Raw genomic sequence first — 19,478 nt, 5'->3', positions numbered from 1 at the left:
ACTACCACACTAAAGGTTTTCATGAGTGGAAACCTAAAAAATAATGTAAGAGAAGCAGCAAAGAATTAAAGAGCTTCCTGCTCGTACTATACCATTTCAACATATGACTGTTGAAGGGCAATGTTGGCTTGCTCTCAGAAATGATGGCAAATTTCTCTGACTTGGATTCTCTTTGACCATGATCAAAATAACTCTGGTTAACTTGGAAAGATCCTGAAAAATCTAAAGGCCATACTTAAAATACTTAGGGCACAAAAATCTATGAGGTAAGACTTTAGTTTTAGTATTCAAATCTGTTTGAGTACTTCAAGTAAGACTTTAGTTTCAGTACTCAAAACGGCCACCTGATAAAAACAGAAAACACCAACAGTTGTCACCTGCCAACTGATGTCACTTGCATATCCAGCTGCGATCCTCAGTCTTCAACCATACTATCCATGTATAATATCTAAATCATTGACATATACTTTTCAACTTGATTTACACGTTTCTTTCCATTTATTTCCTTCCTTCAATAGTTATCAAGCACCTGTTCTAAACCAGCTTCTGATTAAGCATAGCATGCAATGAAAAATAAAACATATATCTCCTGATATGTAACTCACAGGTCTAAGAGAGATACTCACTGTAATGGTTAACGTCACGTGTTGACCTGACCAGAATACAGGGTATTGGAATAAAACATTATTTCTGGGTGTGTGTATGATGGTGTTTCCGGATGAGACTGGCATTTGAGTGGGTAGACTGAGTAGAGAAGACTGCCTCCCCATTGGGGATGGGCGTCATCCGGTCCGCTGAAGGCCTAAGTAAAACAAAAAGATGGGGGAAAGGGGAATTTACACTCTGCCTGACTGTTTGAGCTGGAACCAACCCAGCTACCCTCAGCCTGTACTTCAGCCACTGGCCTTCCAGCTCTCAGAACTACACCATAGGCTTTCCTGGGTCTCCGGCGTGCAGAGGACAAATCGTGGGACTTCTCAGCCTCTATAATCATATGAGCCAATTCCTTGTAATAACTCATATCTATCTCCTACTGGTTCTATTTCTTTGAAAATCCCCGACTCATACCAAACATACATAAATGTACACACATATACAAAAGAACCACTGGATTATACCATGGTATGTGTGCTGTGAAGAGAACTTCAGATGTTCCAAGAGCAGAAAACAGAGAAAGCCAAATTTCTCATATATGTGTCCATATTTTCTTGCAACATTATCTAAATCTCATGTTCTAGGACATTATTTATCCATTCAAATGAACCCCAAAGTACTAGGCTAAAAACCAGTATATTTTGGTTTTGTAGTTATAAAACTCACTAGCTAAAGGATTCTCTACTAAACCTTGCCATAGAGGAGAGTTCTTGCATAAAAATGATTGCCTCCTATAACCCAACCTTATTTCCATATCTGTTATTTCTAAATTTTAATTTTCAACACAGTTTGCAGTGCATCCAACAATGGAGAGGAATTGGTCTAGTAAAAAGGGTTACAGAACTGTCATTCAAAATACTGCATATACCATCTCCCAACACCCACCCTGCCCCCACCACCTAAAATATCATGTCTTAGCAAAGAAGTGTTTTAGAGAAAATCTGCAACATCCACTTTAAACCTTTAGAAATGTAAGAAATCAAGGTAAAAATGGCTGTATTTTAAACACCAAAGAACAATTTCTCATCATGCATCACAAAACCACGAGAGAAAGGATTTGGGGTGAGACTGCACTGTTTGTTCATAATTGGGCTACCCAATGATTGTTTTCCAATGATGTTGCCATGCACTAAGGTGCCTGCTGCTAGTCCTCTGGTCCTCTGCTCAGAGATTAAAGCATCAGCAGAAGCTTAGCAAGTTCACAAAGTGCTGATGCAATTGACATAACTGGTAAGACCAAGGACCCATAGGGAATTCACTGGCCCAATGACAACTATACACACAATAGTCAGAACTGCAATTCCAGGATTTCCTCTTACACAAAACAGAAGAAAGAAGAGCAGTAAATACTGCTATATAAATATCATTGCTTATACTATGTAAAATTTTTCCAGAAAATTTTATTATACTTCATGTACAACCACTCCTCATTCAATTTCTCCTAACAGATATGGCCTAGGAGAAAGTGATACCAGAAAGTGCTGTGTACGTGCACACATATGTGTGTGTGCACTCAGTATGTATTCAATAATGGCAAGAAGCATCGCACTGGAATGACCCAAATGTAGAGTTTGTCTAAGGGTTGATGGAACAAATGTGAAAATTCTTCTTATATGTAGAATATTGATTATGTTGGAATTGAGTAGAATTAAGTAGAAGAAGCAGAATAGATTCTGGGAGGGACAGTATTTGGTAATATAATGATTCCAAGTTGCAAGTTTGTGTTATATTGGAGAAATAGAAAATTTATGCAAGGGCCACAAACTAAATGGATGCTTTATGTAATGTGGCTTGTCATTTGAGTGTTCCCTGTCTATCCACTAAAAAAAATAATAATTACCAGAAGGGTCTTTTCCTGGAACTTTATTCCAACCTAGAATCTAGATATGAACAAAGACTTTCCACAAATGAAATTCTACTGTGTGAGCTGAAGACATCATTTCTATTCTGGTGCATCCTATGCAAGATATGGAAAAATAATAGAACAAAAAGAAAGACTTTAAAACTCAGAATGCAAAAGAAAAACTATTTCATAAAAAGAGCAAAGAAAATAATAAAAGCTTAATTTTATGACATGTATAATTATCATATGATAAACAGAATAATTATCCAGAAGTAATCAAGTTAGTCTTTTTCAAAAAAATTGGATTCATTTTACCACTGTATCTAAGTTTTTATAGCTAATGCACAGTAACTGAGTTTAGAGTGACATAAATGCTGAGATTCTTAAACTCCTTCCACTTTAACTGTTCTTTACAACCAAGGCTGTACCATGTATCTCTACTATGTGGGGTTACAGAAAAAATTGAGTATGTTATAATAACAAGATAAAAACTATCTGTTTCTTAAAATGTTTACCAAGCTGTAACTGTTTGAAAACAAAAAGCACATAATTACTGCTTTTCAAAAGTGAACCTACCCAGAAGACTCCTGTGGTGTGCTGTCTTTAACTTGCTTTTGGAGTATAAGCCACGGCAATGAAGCCCATGGGTGGTGTCTTCACTTTCCCTACTATTGTTTTAAAGGCAAAGCCTGGAAATCGGGGAAAAAAAGAAAACTAAATGTGACCAGCCATGTCTTTCAAGCTGGAAGATGCAACCGAGTTATTTAAAATAAGATGTCTGTACTAACTTCTAAAGAACAAAATACAAGTCAAATACTAAATAAATGTAAACAAGATGATGTTTAGAGCTTAAAAAGAGAAAGTGATGATACCACTATCCTACACAGAAATTTCAAACTGATCAGCAGAGGAAAATGATACATCATAAAACCGGAGCTATAAGGGGAAAAGAAAAGCAAGCACTGGCCATCATATCTCGACACACACGTGCATGTCTTTCTCTTTTCCAAAGCAAACCCCAGAGTGGTTAGTTAGGGTATGCACATTGACCCTGAACAATTTTGTTTGTTTCCGTCTGTAATCTCAGAAACCAATTAATTTTTAGCAGAGTTAAACTTCAATCTTTTGAGTTAAAATTACAGCACTATCATATTTGTCAGAGGACCCCAATAGCAACCACAACTAAAAGGGCCACATACGCTCTAAGTTCTTTTGCTCTAAGTCAAAAAGGCAACTAGTTTCCCTCCCAAAATCTGTAATCATAAAGTAGCCCTGAAATTTAAAAAAAAGAAAGAAAAAGAAAATCTCCAAGCACAAATTTGATTTAAAATTTGCCCGGGTCAGTACAGCACCCAAGATAGCAGGAGAAGCAAAATGTTTTTTTCCCTCTGGAAGAATCTGCCTTTAATCCAAGCCTGAAAAATTACCATAAAGTTCTGAGGAAAGGGAGCAGCCTATAAGCAAAAACCACAAAACCTCAAAATGATTAAGGCAACATGAGTGATTAAGAGTCAGATGTAAAAAATAAAAAGACAAATCCACCAAAAGACTTCATTATAGAAGTTATTAGACAACGAGCATCAAAATTTTAAAAAAATGGTTGAAACTTATGAGCAGGAGACAAGCAGATATGAAAAAGAATCAATGTTTTAGAAATAAGAAATCTAACAACTAATGTTAAAAACTATATTAACAAAGTACAATATTAAACATAAATGAATTAGTAAACTGCAAGTTGGAACACAAGAAATGTAATCAAGAGAAATGACGGGAGAGATAAGAGACAAAAGATACATATAGAAGGTCTAACAAACATGCAATTGGAGTCTCAGTGGAGATTATAAATTTAATACAGGAAATATTTGAAAAGATAATAAATAAAACTTCAGAATCCCTGACAGATGCCATCTCTGAATCATAGCCTATCTAATGCCAACCAGGGCTTTTTTCATTCACATTTGGAAACATCAGAATGAAAATTCAGAACCAAAAAAGGGAAGGAGGGAGGCGGGGAGAGGAAAGGACAACAGAGGGACAGAGAGAGAGAATTTTTAAGGATCTTGAAGGAGAGGGAAATTATCTGAGTGTCTTTAAAAGGTATCCAAAGAAACCAGAGGGAAAAAATAGATTCTCCCACAAAGGAAAAGTAATTAGCTTGACTGCTTCATTCATACTGGCAACAATAATATTCAGAAGACAACAGAATGATACTTTTTGATGTTCTGAAAGAAAATAACTGTCAAAGTATAGTTCAATACCCAGGGAATCTCTCTTTCAAGAAAGTAAGTAAAATAAAAGGATTATAACAAAAACAAAATCTCTGTTTCTTTTCTTTCTTGATCTTTCTCTCTGTGTCTTCCCCCCACCCCACCATGTCTTTTATACACATATACACACACACTCAGCAAAGGAAAGGTGAAGGGTGTACTTTGGACAGGAAAAAAAAATGATCCCAGAGAGAAGATCTGATATACAAAAAGGAATGGTTAGAAAAAGTATGGATAAATACGTGGTTAAATATAATAAACACTGTATACCACTGTGATAGTAATGTCTAACTTATTAAAGAGGAAAAATCATGCTAGAACTACAATGGTCAGCAGCAGTGACACATAAGTTGGAAGTGGGTATCATCAGAGTTAAAATATTCTTAGGAAATTGCATTTCTAAAAAGGGGAGTGTATTAGTCTGCCTGTGCTGCCCTAACAAAACATCAAGCTGGTGGATTAAACAAATTTATTTTCTTACAGTTCTGGAAGCTAGATATTCAAGACCAAGGAGTGTTGGAGTTGATTTCTGTTGAGACTTCTCTTCCTGACTTACGGCTGCCTTCTCACTGTGTCCTCACACGGCCCCTCCTCCGTGCACACCCGGAGAAGGAGAATGAGGTCCCTGGAGTCTCTTCTCTTCGTTAGGGACACCAGTCTTACTGTGTTAGGGCTTCATTTTTAGGACTTTTTGTAACTTTAATTACCTCCAGACCCTGTCTCCAAATACGATCACAGAAGTTAGGGCTTCACCATATGGATTTTACAGTGGACACAATTCATTTCACAACAGAAGGCAAAGATACTAACTTTAGATAAAGATGCGTATGCAGAGGAAAATTGTCTGGGTATCTACTAAAATAGACACAAAACGTATAGCCAGTCCCATAACCCAAAAATAAAAACAGTAAAAATGAAAGAAAATCTATCCCCAAAAAGGCAAGAAAGGAGAATAGGAAGACATAAGAAGCAGAAAAATACGTAACAGTGTGATAAATAAATCCAAATATATCAATCTTCATGCAAAATAGGATAATGACTAAACTCTGTAGTTAAAAGCAAAGATCCAGAAAAATGCTAATCATAAAAGATATTTCAAAACATTAATACAGAGGACCAACCTCAAAGTCAGAGAGAGAGCTACTGAGCCAATCTCGACCTCTAGAGAACCCTGTATTACTGTACAGTATCAAAGAAAAAAGACAAGGTCAAGCAGCACGTGCTAGAAGAGGGCCATTGCCAGGTACTAAGAGAACAGAGAACCTCAGTTTCAAGAAAGGAGGAAAGGTGACTGTCACAGTAGAGATGACAGTGTCTGAAAAAAAAATACTGGCTCTGAAAATGTTGGAGTGTCGTGAGTGTTTCTCTTTCCTTTACAGCCAACACTAAACTCTAAAAATGAAAAATGTACATGAAAATATAAGTGTGACCTTGCATTCATTAGGGTCATGTTTCACAGCTAAAGATAACTTTATCTAATGAAGAGGAGAAACTTCTCCCAACATTTAACCGTCAGCCCTTCAGTTTGCGCACAGGTCCTGTGCCCGAGTTTTGGCCCCTATTTCATATCCCTAGTTTTGTTCTTGGGCGTGGTCATGTTTTTGTGGTTGCCGGAACGATACCCACCTGGTTTCAAAAGGTAATTTCTGGCTAAAATAAAGTTTTCTATTTTTGACAGAAAGGGAGAAAGCTATAGATAACTACATAGATAAAATATAGATATTAAACATATACATCCCCATTGGGCTCAAAGCTAAATCCTATAAATTTAAACCTTCCAATTTTTTTCTAAATGTTAAAAGTCCAGGAGTTGACAGCAAAGGGCAGAAAACGGAATATTTTTAAATCTTAGCTGGGACTATACAGAAAACAGCATTGGTTCCCTCAACCATACAGCAATTCTGTATGCATCAGTACCCGCCCCTGTGGGCAGGCGGTCAGGTGGTAACACAGCAAGGAGAATGAAGGTGAGAGCGGAGAACATCCTCAGGGCACGCTGTCGACTGCTGGGCCGGTTTAGGTGGAACTACATTTACAGCTTTGACCGAGCACTAATGGGCAGTTTGCTGCTAAAGCCGGACCTTGCAGCTGAGTCTTTGTAAATATTTAGGGTTACTCCACTTGGCTGAAGTCCTAGTCAGCCAGGTCTGGGTTCCAATACAAATTTGAATCTTTCATATTACACTGGCCCAAAAAACTACAGAAGGTGATGAAGGAAGACCATGAGTAAGTCTAGAGATTTTATATTGAGAATAATGAAATGCCCTGAGGTCAATGAAAAACATCAATGCCTTTTACCCCTACTGAAAAATTCTACTTGTACGGCTTCACCCAAAAGGAATAACCGTAGATGTGCACAAAAACTGAGCTGTACGACACCGCTGTATAGGAGAGGAAAAAGGGAAGGAAAACCTGTCTGACATTATGGTGGCACATCCCCAATAAATTATGACACATCATGGGATAAAACACTATTCAGTATCAAAATACATTACAGAAGATCATTCCATGACACAGAATATGGTTCTTCTTTGTATGAAAATCAGAAAATTATATACACAGTAAAATGTCGTCTTTAGAAACTAAAGTATTATTGTATTTCTCTCTCTACATATAAAAATATACACTAAAATGTTAATAGTTATCTCTGGACATAATTCTCCTTTTTTTCCCCTCTTTTCCAGGTCTTTTTGTTTTGCTTTGTTATTTTCATTTTTTTGCTTGTCTGAATTTTCCAAATTTTCTTTAATAAACATGTTACTTCCATAATAAAAAAATATCTATTATACCAAAAGAATAAAGTTTTGAAATCTTACAAGAGCAACTATACATGAAATATGGAAACAAAAATGAGAAGTTCCTAACACCATTATACCCTTAAGTACGAACAAATTTACTCAAAGCCTAGCTCAACAAATACAAAACTCATAATATGTATTAAGGAATTCAATTATTCAAGAGAAGGAAAAATGTTTGAAGAAGAAAGAGGTGGGAATGAACTGAAGAATTAAAGGACAAGTTTTCTGCCAGTGCTGGATACTGTGAAACTCTAGAAGGCACGGCAATCGGGCAAGGTTAATCAAAACAGAGCAGGAAGACAGCCTACTTCATATACAGCCTGGAGGAAATGGACAAAATACGCTTAAATGATGAAAAGAATAAATTTTATTAGAGGTAATTTTATTAGTCAAACATTTTCCTCTCTGGAAGGCAATGGACGCTATGCCCGGAACAGCCTCTTTCCACAAAAGCTCTCTTCGAATCTACATTCTCCCAGGATTCACTTAGACCAAAAAACCTGCAGAGGATTTCTGACACCCTCACCGGCTGAGTACCCTGAGAACACCCGGCACAGAGGTTAACTCATCCCTACCGAACTTCTAGCTGAAACCCTTATTCTGACCCAAACTTCCAGCATCTTTAAATGCCCGAAAATATTCTTTCTCTAAAATGACCCATACATTTATCTTTGTTTAAAAAGAAAGAGGTGACCTCCCTTTGGAAGATAACAGCTACAATAAAGAATTGTATCCATTTTGTACCACCTGCCCAAGGCAGATCCTTAGAAATTTTCATGATACAATGAAAAAGTTGTCCAGCCCTGGCTGGGTGGCTCAGTTGATGGGAGCGTTGTCCCATACACCAAAAGATTATGGCTTCAATATCCAGTGAGATCACATAATTAGGTTGTAGGTTCGATCCTCAGTTGGGGCTTATGTGGGAAGCACGACCGATCGATGTTTCTCTTTCTCTCTTCTGCTCTCAAATCCATAAAAATATATCCTCTTGTGAAGATTAAAAAAATTTGCCCCAAATATTTTTCAAATGCTTTAGTGACATAGATTTGGCTAAAGCTAAATAAAAGAAAAATAACTAAGAAGCTTTGGTCAAAAACCTCAAAAGGTTAAATTAAGGTTACAACTATAATGATACATAATGGTTTCAACTGAAAATTACCTAAGATCGATTAACATATATGCCAGGTGATTGGTACAGTATCTGGCTGGGGGGGTGGTAATCTAAATTGGACCTGGAAGGATATAAATTCTTCAGCATCCCCACTGGAAGGAAATAATGAAAACAACAGGGTTAGTATTAATTTCAACAGGTGATCACTAGATTATCCTCCTAACTGTGAATGTGCATACACTATTGCCCGAGATCTAAAAACTATGATAAAAATCCAACCTTCCAACTCTTCACTACATTTTTAATTAACATGAAAAAACTTTCTAGTATAATAAGCTAGGGTTTCATGCTTGAGTTTTTTCAATCTTCTGCCACAGAGACAGAAAGGGAAACAAATTACTCTTACCAAACTTGTCCGTATTTACTGGCACAAAAACTAAAAGGCACTTTATCCTATGTGTCAAACTCAAAGACTAAAACAGCTTGCTGTCTGTCAGCTTCAGAAACCATTTTTTACAAGCATGGCAAACTGCCTCAAGCCAACTAAATGCTAAACCATGTTGGGCTGCCCACACTGCAAATTATTTGGAATGTTCTGCATGTTTTGTGGCTGCAAAAGTACCTATTATGTGGATTATCCAGCTGAAATTAGGGCCACATCTGACCTTGAACAGAAAATTCCCAGGAAACCTGAAACTGTAACTGACCAAGATCCCATCAATACTGAAAGTCTGAGATTTCAGGCTCACAGTCAAACATTTCCAATGCTATTTTTTTAGAGCCCGAGACGTACAACATAAACTCTGGGAAACACATTACTGTCTGTTTCAAGTAAACAACTAAAAAACACCCTAAATACACACATGTCATAGCTTCAAAAAAATTGCTACACTGAATGAGTAAAGGGCATTTGTAGCAAATATAAACACGTTTCTCGTAAATACCTAGCAAGTTAAAGCAAAAATATCAATCTAGAAAATGATTTCCTTTCATTTCTAATTTTCATTACATATGCTGAAATGTAGCAGCTTCAGCTGTGGAATGTAGTAAGAAAGATCTAAAGCTTTGCTTGGATTGGAGCCCTGCATTATAGATATTACTTTTTATCAATTGAGCACTTTATTACTGAAACTGTACACATATTATAGGATTATGCAGTTAATATTTTTATTAGATTTAAACCTCTTTCGGGACAGAGAGAACAGATCTGATGTTGAACATCTTTCTATGCTCCATCTTTAACACAGTGCCCGGTACATAGTGAGTACTCAAAAAAATGTTCTAGCTATCAACTGCTCCATAATAAACCTCCCCTAACTTAATGGAATGCAGCAACAGTTTTTATTATTACCTCAGTTCTGAGGGTGGAACAGATTCACTGCATGGTTTTTACTCAGTAAGGGGTGGCTTAGTCGCCTCCCATGCTTCCTCATTCTGTATCCTGTAGTTGATCTGGTTGTTCGTGGAGATCTCAGTAGGAACACCTGCAGGTGTCCTCTCCATGTCGGATGGGCTTCCTCCCAGCATGGGAACTGGGTTTCAATAGCTAAATCTCAGAAAAGCCAAGAAAAAAACTACTGCTTATTTTCTGAACTTACCAAGTAAAGTACACAGTATCCCTTCTACCACATTCTATTCTTTAGAAGTGAATCACTAAGCTCAGCCCCTGGAAAAAAGGAAGAGAATTAGTCTCCACCTCTTGATGGGACAGTAGCAAAGAAACTGTGGACATTTAAAATTACCACAATAAATATTTGAGATAAAAATTCTATTATTCCTCCCTTACCTTCAATCTTTCTATCTCTATTCTCACTGCTCCATTACAAACATGCTCAATTTCCCCACAACTTCAAATTAGGTACCTAACACTCTCCAGACAAACATTCCGCTCTTGACCTTGCATTACCATGTAACATTAAATTTCCCCTTCTACATTCATCCAAATTTCTTAAAATTTTAATACAGGTATTATTTGTCCAAGCATTCATGGGTACCTCTCTCAAATCAAATACTTAGGACATCATTGCAAAAACTGGAATATCAAAACTTTCCCAAAGTTTGCCTCCCTGTGCCTTTGAGATCTACTCTCTAAAACAGGGGTGTCCAACCTTCTGGGGTCTCTGGGCCACATTGGAAGAAGAGTTGTCTTGGGTCACACATGAAACACACAAACACTAACGACAACTGATGAGCAAAAAAAGCCCTGTGCATAATTTTTGTGCTATCCGCCACCACAGAAAAGCGAAAAAGTCCTCACATAATAACCCTAATTGTGTAGCAGCCCTTTCGATAATCTTTTAAAATCATCAAGCAGGTCCCGAGTTTGTGATCACTAGTATAGAAAATGAACATATCTAAGAAATAAAACTAAGTAATGTTTTAAGTAAATTTATGACTTTGTATTGGGCCGAGTTCATAGCTATCCTGGGCCACGGGTTAGACACCCTTGCTGTAAGCCCAGACCAATGGCAAATGCTCTGAAGGTAATTTGAAGTGTTAGAAGAAACTACATTGACAAGGTAGATCCGACCTAGGGATTCCTCTTCCGATGATTAAGATACGTCCGATTCAATCATCCACTGATGGAATAATTCAGGCCATTTCAATAAATATTTGATTGGGGATCCTTGGCTTATGGCTCCCTGGTCTAAGCTCTATGACAGAATAAGAAAACATTGGAAAGCAGCATATTTTAATTTAACTGATATTCATGAAGAGATGATAAGCTCTAAAAGCAACTATTTTAAGCTTTTGATCTTTTAAATCTGCTCTTTTCAATGCATGTGTATTATCATGTCCCTGAATTCTTCCACTATATATTATTATTATACATCATTATGCTATATATAACATGTACATATTACACATTTAACATATATACAACATACGTACATATACATAACATAATTATGTATTATTTCCCTGTTATACATATTAGATAGATACATATATAGAGATTTTCTATATTATGATATATATACATTTACTTTAAAAAAGAACCATTCACAAAGCAATCATCTCAAATCAAATAAACCACATATAAAATCTCGAGGGACTCATATTAAGCAATACAATTCAAGAACGAAGTCACATCTCTACCTTAGAAACCCAAATTCTTTTTGAATACAGTGCTTACTCGCCTGGAGCCCAGCAAAGTTAAGGTATAGGTAGGTAACTGTAGTTAGGTTTTAAGTATGTGACTTTCTCTAAGCGAATTTTTTTCCAAGAATGTTCAGTTTGCTGCAAATTTTCAAAAAATGCTTGATATTATGAGTTGTTTTCATAAAGTTTCAGTTCTGGTATACCTAACAGCAGGATGACAAAACTGTGCCCAGAGATGAAAATCTATATCCCAAATAAAATGCTACAATATTAATGGCTGTTCTGGAATAATTTTCTTTCACCACGTCCCCATTGCAAGCAAGGTGTTAGCCACAGTAGTCCCTGTCTATTTTGGAAGTATATTTTCCACGCACAACATATGTAAAGCATATACTTGATTAGCTACTTCATGATACTCTTTTCTTCAAACAAGCTCCCACATTCTATTTCTATTTTTCAAAATAATTTAGATGGTATAATCAATTATGCCATTAAAATCTGGGCCACGACCACACTTCACAAAATATAGGGACTTTTCATCAGCAGCTTTGATTTGTAGCTGACACCAGACATACACAGCATCAGTGGAGAAAACAGACGCACAAACACACAGGTGTGGTAGACACCTAGGGATGTGAGAAATAGTCTTCAGTCACCCACAGGACACATGCAAAAAGAAAACTCACCCATTTGGGTCATAAATGTACTTACATATTAGGTTTCACCAAATAATTACATGTATTAGATACCTCATCTGAGGGTAAAACTGTCAGAAGCAAGGCCAGATTATGCAAGAAACATCAGGTTTTATTTATGATTCTTAGAAAAGTACTCCTAAAATTAGGTGAAGCCTACTAATTTAAGACAATGAAAATTAAAAAAATAAAGAGAACTTCTATTCTTAAAAGATATGGTTAACAACTCATCTTAATCACTGAAAAATCCTGCATACCTTTTACAGGGTTCCCTGTACTTCCTAAGTGTCGAGGACCAAGTCTAAACATTCAATCGGTGACTACAAGATCACTTTGAAAATTAGGGCCACTGCTGGGAGGAGGGGAGTGCAAATTTCAGAAAGATATATTGTTGAGTGTGTTTGTTTGTTTAGCACGCTGGGCCTCTAGGATATTTTTTCTTTAAAAAAAAAATTCCCCAAAGCAAAAGGGGCGGAGAAGGGAAAAGGAAAATCAGGGCGGCGCTGAACACCGACCAAGGCTGAAAAGACACACAGCGCCGCAAGCTTACCCACATGCAAGAGGCAACCTCTCCGAACTGTCGGAGCTCGGGAGGAGCCTTCCCTGTTGGGCAAACGAGGTGAATTGCACCCGCAAAGAATGATGAGCCCACATCGTAAAAGTTCAAGAGGATTCCATCCCTCCCCCGCTTCACTCCCTGCTCGGCGTCTCGGGGAGCGAGCCCTGCAGTGAGGATTCCGGCACTGGCAGCCAACCTGCAGCCTCCCGCTTTCCTAGAAGGCCTCACTGCCCGGGCGGGCGGGGATGGGGGCGGGCGCGGTCCGGAGACCCGGCGAGGCGGCGCCCGGGGAAACCGAGTCTCGGCCGGCCCCGCCGAGCGGCGCTGGCCGCTGAAATCACTCCAGAACAGCCGCAAAAAATCTCCCCGAAAACCCGAGCTTCTCCCGCACAACTTCGGGCTAACCAGCCTCCTCCCCCGCCCCACTCTCCGCCCAAAAGCACCCGGCTCCCCAGCGCGGAGGATCGGAGGGATCCCGCCTGCCGCTACCTGTCCCGGGCGCCCGAGGACCCCAAGTCCCACCTCATACAAAGGGCTGCGCGCCGGCGGCCGCAGGGCGCAGGGAGCGTGGCCCCATCCAGTGCCGCCTGGAACTTTCCTGACATAGCACTTCTCTCCTCCGCCGCAGAAAACAACGCTTCCAGGTTGGGGAGGAGGGGGAGGAGGGGGAGGAGGAAGACCGGGAGGAAGAGGAGGAGGTAGTGCTTTCCAGACGGCGGCAGCGGCGGCGAAAGCTGGAGCAGAAGTGCAGACCTCCGCGGCTGGGAGCCACCGCCTCTCGATCTGCTGGGGGTTCCCGCCCCCAGGGTAACCAAGGCTCCCTCTTAAAGGAGCCCTCCGCGTTTTAGCAGGGGAGGTGAGGGGGTGGAGAGAAGGGGCCCGGGAGGCAAGTTAAGAGCGTGGGGAGCTGAGACAGTGATCCCGGAGGCCGCCGTCCGGGGTGCCTCCGGGATGCTGCGCTCGCCCTTCCCTGTCTGCTTCCCCAGCTCCCCGCCAGGTCTTGGTGGCCTCTCAGCCTGGGCAAAGGTAGTATAAATGCTCGACCCGGCACGTGGAGCCACCCTTGCCCTGGCTTGCGCCCCCCAACGACGGTCTCCTTGAAACCTTGCCCCCTCTCCTAATCGCCCTCTGCTCATTAGAGTTTTTTCTTCTACCTCCCACCCACCCTCCCCAGACACACACACACACACACACACACACACACACACACACACACCCCACCACCACCCCCACCCCCACCCCCACCCCCCGCCCTCTGAGTCTGCCCTGGCCTGCGTCCCCAAAGCTAGTGGAACTGAGTTTCCTTCCTTGTCTCCTGCTTATTGTTCCTTTAACTCTAACACAGTGATGAAGATCTCCCCCAAAAGTTCAGGAGACTGAACAACTAAAGACCAGCTGGGACTCCTAGACTGGCCCTTGAAGGTGTCACTGGTGAGTGGCATGGGAGCTTTGCCAGATGCCCTGCTTTACCCTGTGCCCTGTTCTCTTCCACTGGCCAATCACCAGGTGGCCTTCAGCTGGATTTCTTTGGACCATTGCCTTCCATCAACAAAGACTGGAATTAAAGATCTCCAAACTGAACTCGGGGAAGGTCCTCCAGAAACCATACTTTAAGATGTAAATGATACTGGAAATGCTGCTTTCAAATAACAAGTGATACCGATTTCCCACCTATCAACATTTATGAAGACTGCTGAGACTACAGTGGGATATGACCAGTGTGGGGGTGCCCCCTAGACACACAGCATCGGCAGCTAAGGTCAGCCTGGGCAGAGACCACTGTAACAGTGGGTATGAACAGCAGAAGGCTGTTGTCATGGCTCCGACTCTTGCTTATTAGTACCGTAGGGTCTTAGCATCATGTTGTGTCCTTTGAACCCTGCACAGTGTGTTCTGGCAGAGGTGGAGGTGAAGGTAAGTAGGTAGTCGAGGTGAAGACCCAGCCTGGGCTCCAAAGAGGAGAGGGTGAGGCTCAGAGAGAGGGTTATTTTCTAATTTGCACAAAGAGTCGCATCCTTAGCCTGCAGCTGAACCTCAGATCCTTCTCTCCTGCCACCTGCATCTGTGAAATAAGCACATGTGAACTTGTGGAGGAAGAAGGCAGGGAGAATGTATGCAAAAGGCTGAAGCAACTTCTGTTACAAGATGGAGAGGAAATAAGCCTCTAAAAAACTATGAGGTGTGGTCTTGCCTGGACCACACATTATAATGAGGGAAGAGGTTGGCAGTTACCAAGAGTGAATATATTCTGGTTTTGTGATCATCTCCTGTATAGTCAGGATGGTGGGATGTAACAGAGCACCCATCTCAAACTGACAAAAAAACCTACAGTGAAGGAGATTGAAATGTTTTGGCTCATATGCTTATAAATCCCAAGAGTAGAGCTAGGGGTGGGGGAAGATTTTTTCTAAATGCTTTTTTTTTCCCTCCAGGTACTCAATGAGTGTCTGGATTCAGTTTCTCCCCATGTCACGGCTGTGCTTTTATTACACTCATTTTATTTTCTCTAATTGGGACCTAGACCTGCAGGCCCAGTCTTACCTCCTCCTCCAGGCTCCTTGGCAATTGATCCCATTTAGCAAGTGATCACTCACTTGGATTCTGTGCCCATCTATAACCATGGAAGCATTATAACCACAGGTGGGAATACATATGCACAGCCAGGTTTGGGTCATTTACCTATGTCTGAAAAGGTCATGGCAGACATCTGTAGTGCCCATCCTTTCCCCAGTACATACCCATGCTACATGGAGAGAGGAGAGTCCCCAAAAGAAAATTAGTGTTGTTTACAAAGAGGAAATGTTGAGTAAGTAAAAACCATACATGACCCATGCCCCATAGCCCTCCATTCCCCAAACTCACACAAATATACCCCAAAGGGCCTGACTACCTCTCTGGCTCCTCTGCCAGTATCCTCAGAGTAAGAAGCTTGTGATGGCCATGGGGTTTCAAGTAACTGAACCAGCCAGCACATCTTTTGACTTCAGAAGCCCCTGCGAAGACCCTGGGTAATGTTTAACAAACCACTTGTAAACAAAGAGTATCTAAAACCTAACTGTAGTCAATATCTTTTCCTAAATCAATATACATCTGCTTCCACATGCCCCTAACCCCACATTCATTGTTAAGCTCTGTGTTATTATACAATCAATTCAATTTAATAAGACTGTGGAAATTTCTTGTTGCATATATATTCATTAAACTTGAGAAAGAAATGTGGCCTATAAATAATCACATTTCAGTATCCAAGGGACACAGGTCCCAGCTTCATTTTCAAACTTCAATAAGTTATTCTTACTGTTTTCAGAGATGGCACAGAGCTTATACTTTGTGTACTTAAAAATAGCATTCCATTTCAGCCCTTTTTATTTCCACACAAGAACTTTTCTTGCAGTTGCCTGTAAAAACATTTCAGATATTATTTTCATTCTATATTTTATGGAAGAATTTCTTAGATATCATAGAAAAGTAGACTTAAAAACCTGGAAGAGACTTTAGAATTAAGATGAAACAGCCCTTTTCATTTCAGGGATGAAGAAATGAAAGCTCGGTGGGGAAGGGGATGAAAGGGTAGAGGAGTTCAAGTGTGTGGTGATGGAAGGAGACTAGACTTTGAGCGGTGAGCACACAGTGGGGTATAGAGATGTTGTGTTATAAAGTTGTACACCTGAAACTTACATAATGTTATTAACCAGTGTTACGCCAATGAACTTAATTGATTTTTTAAAAAAAGAAATAAAAGCCCGGGGAGTGACTTGTCTACGGTCACACAGCTGTTTTTAGCATCTGTGATGTGCTAGACATTTTGAAAAGCACAGAAGCAAAAACATACAACATGGTCACTGTCCAAAAAGGGGTTAATTTTTGTCAAGGAGACAATCATATAAAATATAAGAATTACAGAGCAAGAGAATATACCATATAATTTAGTAATTTAAAAAGTGTGATGAGGCTTCTATGTTAACTATAGGCATTAAAATAAAAGTAAGAACTGGGGTAGTCCCAGCCTAAAATGCTTTTTAGCCAGGAACCCACGTGATGGCCTTTAAAAAATGAGATGAGGAAACAAACGAAATGAGAAGGCACTGCCAGGGAAAAGATCTTACTATGTGTTTGGAACAGAGTGTTTCAAACTGCAAGTTATGAAATCATTTCAGTGAGTTTTGATCAGGATTTTATGAATTAAATAAAACAATATCACAGTGCATCGTACTTAATAAGATTATTTGTTAAATGTGGTTTTCTTTATCCTGTGTGTTCTAGGTTATGATGTAAATTTCGTGTCCTACTTTGGGACACTTTCAAAAAAAGTTCAAAGTCCCTAGTTCTGAAGTCATAGCCGACTGAATACGAAATTCTGCTTTGTAGCAAGACATCGAGAAATTACCATCTCTCCAAGCATCGATTTCCTTATGTGCAGGAGACTCTGTACAGTAAGACCTAAAATTGGTACCTGTTATTTATGGGCTAGATTGGAGATATTTGGCCCTGAATGCATATCAGAATCACCTGAGGAGTATTTCAAACTACCACTGTCTGGGTGCCACCCTCAGAGACCCGAACTGAGCTCTGGGGCAGAGTCCGGGCATTAGTGGGTTTCCGAGCTCCCCAAGTGCACTCATGGCCACAGTCCCCAGGGCTGGACCCAGAGCAGAACACATCTAGCACCTGAGGACCATGGTGATACACTGTCTTTTTCTTCAGCAGGTATACTGACCTCCAGATTTATGTTTCCATTTCTTTACCAAGCAATAGATAGCATGCTAGGTAGTCAGCAGAATCCTAACTACTTTCTGGTCCGAAAATCTGCAACTGTGGTGCAAACTGCTCACAGTTAATCTCAGTCTGTGACACAGCATGGATCCTGAGTCATAATATCTTATGTGTCTCTCCACACGTACAATTTATGGTCACTTATAAGCATACAGTAGTTTCTGGAGGAATTAAAAAGCAGTAATATGCCATGTCAAATTCCCCAAGGAAGAGGAAAAGGGCTAGAAGCAAATAGCATTGGAAATCTATAAGCTAATTAGCGAATAACTCTATGATTTCTGCTGTTTTCATCCTGACTTTTAATAATGTAGTTTATAGATATCATAATTAATTATGAGCTTTTTGGAATTTTACATTCAGTAATCCCAAAGAGTTCATGTCTTATACATTTTCCCCCTGTGCAGTCAATCCCTTTGTCTATGAACCAGGAGAAGCTGCTTCTTTTTTTCATATTTTAACTTTTTTATTGTTGTTCAAGTACAGTTGTCTCCATTTTCCCACCATCTCTTTCCCCACCCCCCTCCCACCCTCAATATCTAAGAGACTCAGATCCGCTGCTATTCTGCCTAGTCATTTTGTCTAGGTAAATTTCAACTTTTGTTTTTACTTTGATTGGGCAGAGATAAGAAATGCAACATAATCCAGAATCTTGCCAAAGAGACAGGGCAATTAAAGTAAGAAAGAAAAAACTTAAAACCTGAGAATCTGACAACAAGGCATCAAAGTACACCATGATATGATAAAACCAGAAGTCCCCAGAACCAGTCAGTCTGAGGTCTTCTTGCCTAAGAAACTGAGTCTGAATCTAATCAAGTCCCTAGACCTAATGGGAAATATAGAGACAGAAAATCAAATTGAAAAACACCCCAAGGAAGCAATCACTCAAATCCATAATGTCGAACATTCAGAAAGGAAAAAATGGCCTGGTCCTTCTATCAAATTAATGGCATAGAAAAAAGGGGCAAACTGTAAAAAAAGTTAAATTTATGAATCATAATCATGCAGTGCAATGCATGAACTTTATCCTACTTGAACAAACCACTTGTGAAAAACACCCTTGAGACCATCATGAATATCAGAGACTAAACCATAAATAAATTATTGTTAATTTCGTTAGATGTAAGAGTGGCGTGACAGTTACACTTGAATCAAAAATGTCTTCAGGGAATACATACCAAAGAATTTTTTAATACTACAAAAAATGGAAGTAGGAATATATTTTTTAAATTGATCATTTTTAAAGCTGGTTGATGGATACATAGAGGTTTTCTATCCTATCCTCCTTATTTTTACATATATTTGGAAAGTTCCATAGCAAAGATTTTTAAAAAACCCTTTTGGTTCAAGTGTGGTTAGGGTATTTTGCTGTAATGGGCTTATGTTCTGCTGTTTTCCCCTGCTGTGGTTAATCCAGTGCCATTGCACTTTTCATGGGGCAGGACCGATATTTTTGTGAGGCAGGGCCTGCGCTGAGGCAAACCCAGGGGGCACGCCAATGGGTCTGTGGCTGCGAGCTCTGGAAGAGAATGGATGTGATGGAAAGAAAGGGAAGGAGGTAGAGGGATAAATGCATGTGCCCTAGAAATACTGAAGACAAATTAAGCCAAAAATAAATTATTTACAAAAAGCCATGCCATTTTTTTTTGCATTTTATCTGGCAATTTCCCAGTGTGGAG

The 19,478-nt window shown here is 39.6% G+C and overlaps 1 protein-coding gene across 4 annotated transcripts in view; it reads right to left on the bottom strand.

Moving 5' to 3' along the window:
• The window catches only part of GPR63 (G protein-coupled receptor 63), a 43,205-nt gene extending 29,411 nt beyond the window's left edge, over positions 1 to 13,794 (bottom strand). For 2 of the 4 annotated variants that reach the window (XM_037144423.2, XM_037144424.2), the window contains exon 1: positions 627 to 793. The gene's annotated coding sequence lies outside the window, so the exon portion shown is untranslated. Of the gene's footprint in view, positions 1 to 626; positions 794 to 8,721; positions 9,409 to 13,551 lie in introns of those variants that run through there. The other 2 variants (XM_037144422.2, XM_053664871.1) reach the window with 2 other exon arrangements.
• Between the last annotated feature and the right edge of the window lie 5,684 nt (positions 13,795 to 19,478).

This window comes from Artibeus jamaicensis, unplaced genomic scaffold (genome assembly GCF_021234435.1).
Source record: "Artibeus jamaicensis isolate MK-2021 breed Jamaican fruit bat unplaced genomic scaffold, CSHL_Jam_final contig_387, whole genome shotgun sequence".
NCBI lineage: Eukaryota > Metazoa > Chordata > Mammalia > Chiroptera > Phyllostomidae > Artibeus > Artibeus jamaicensis.
This window is presented reverse-complemented; position numbering and strand designations above follow the sequence as displayed.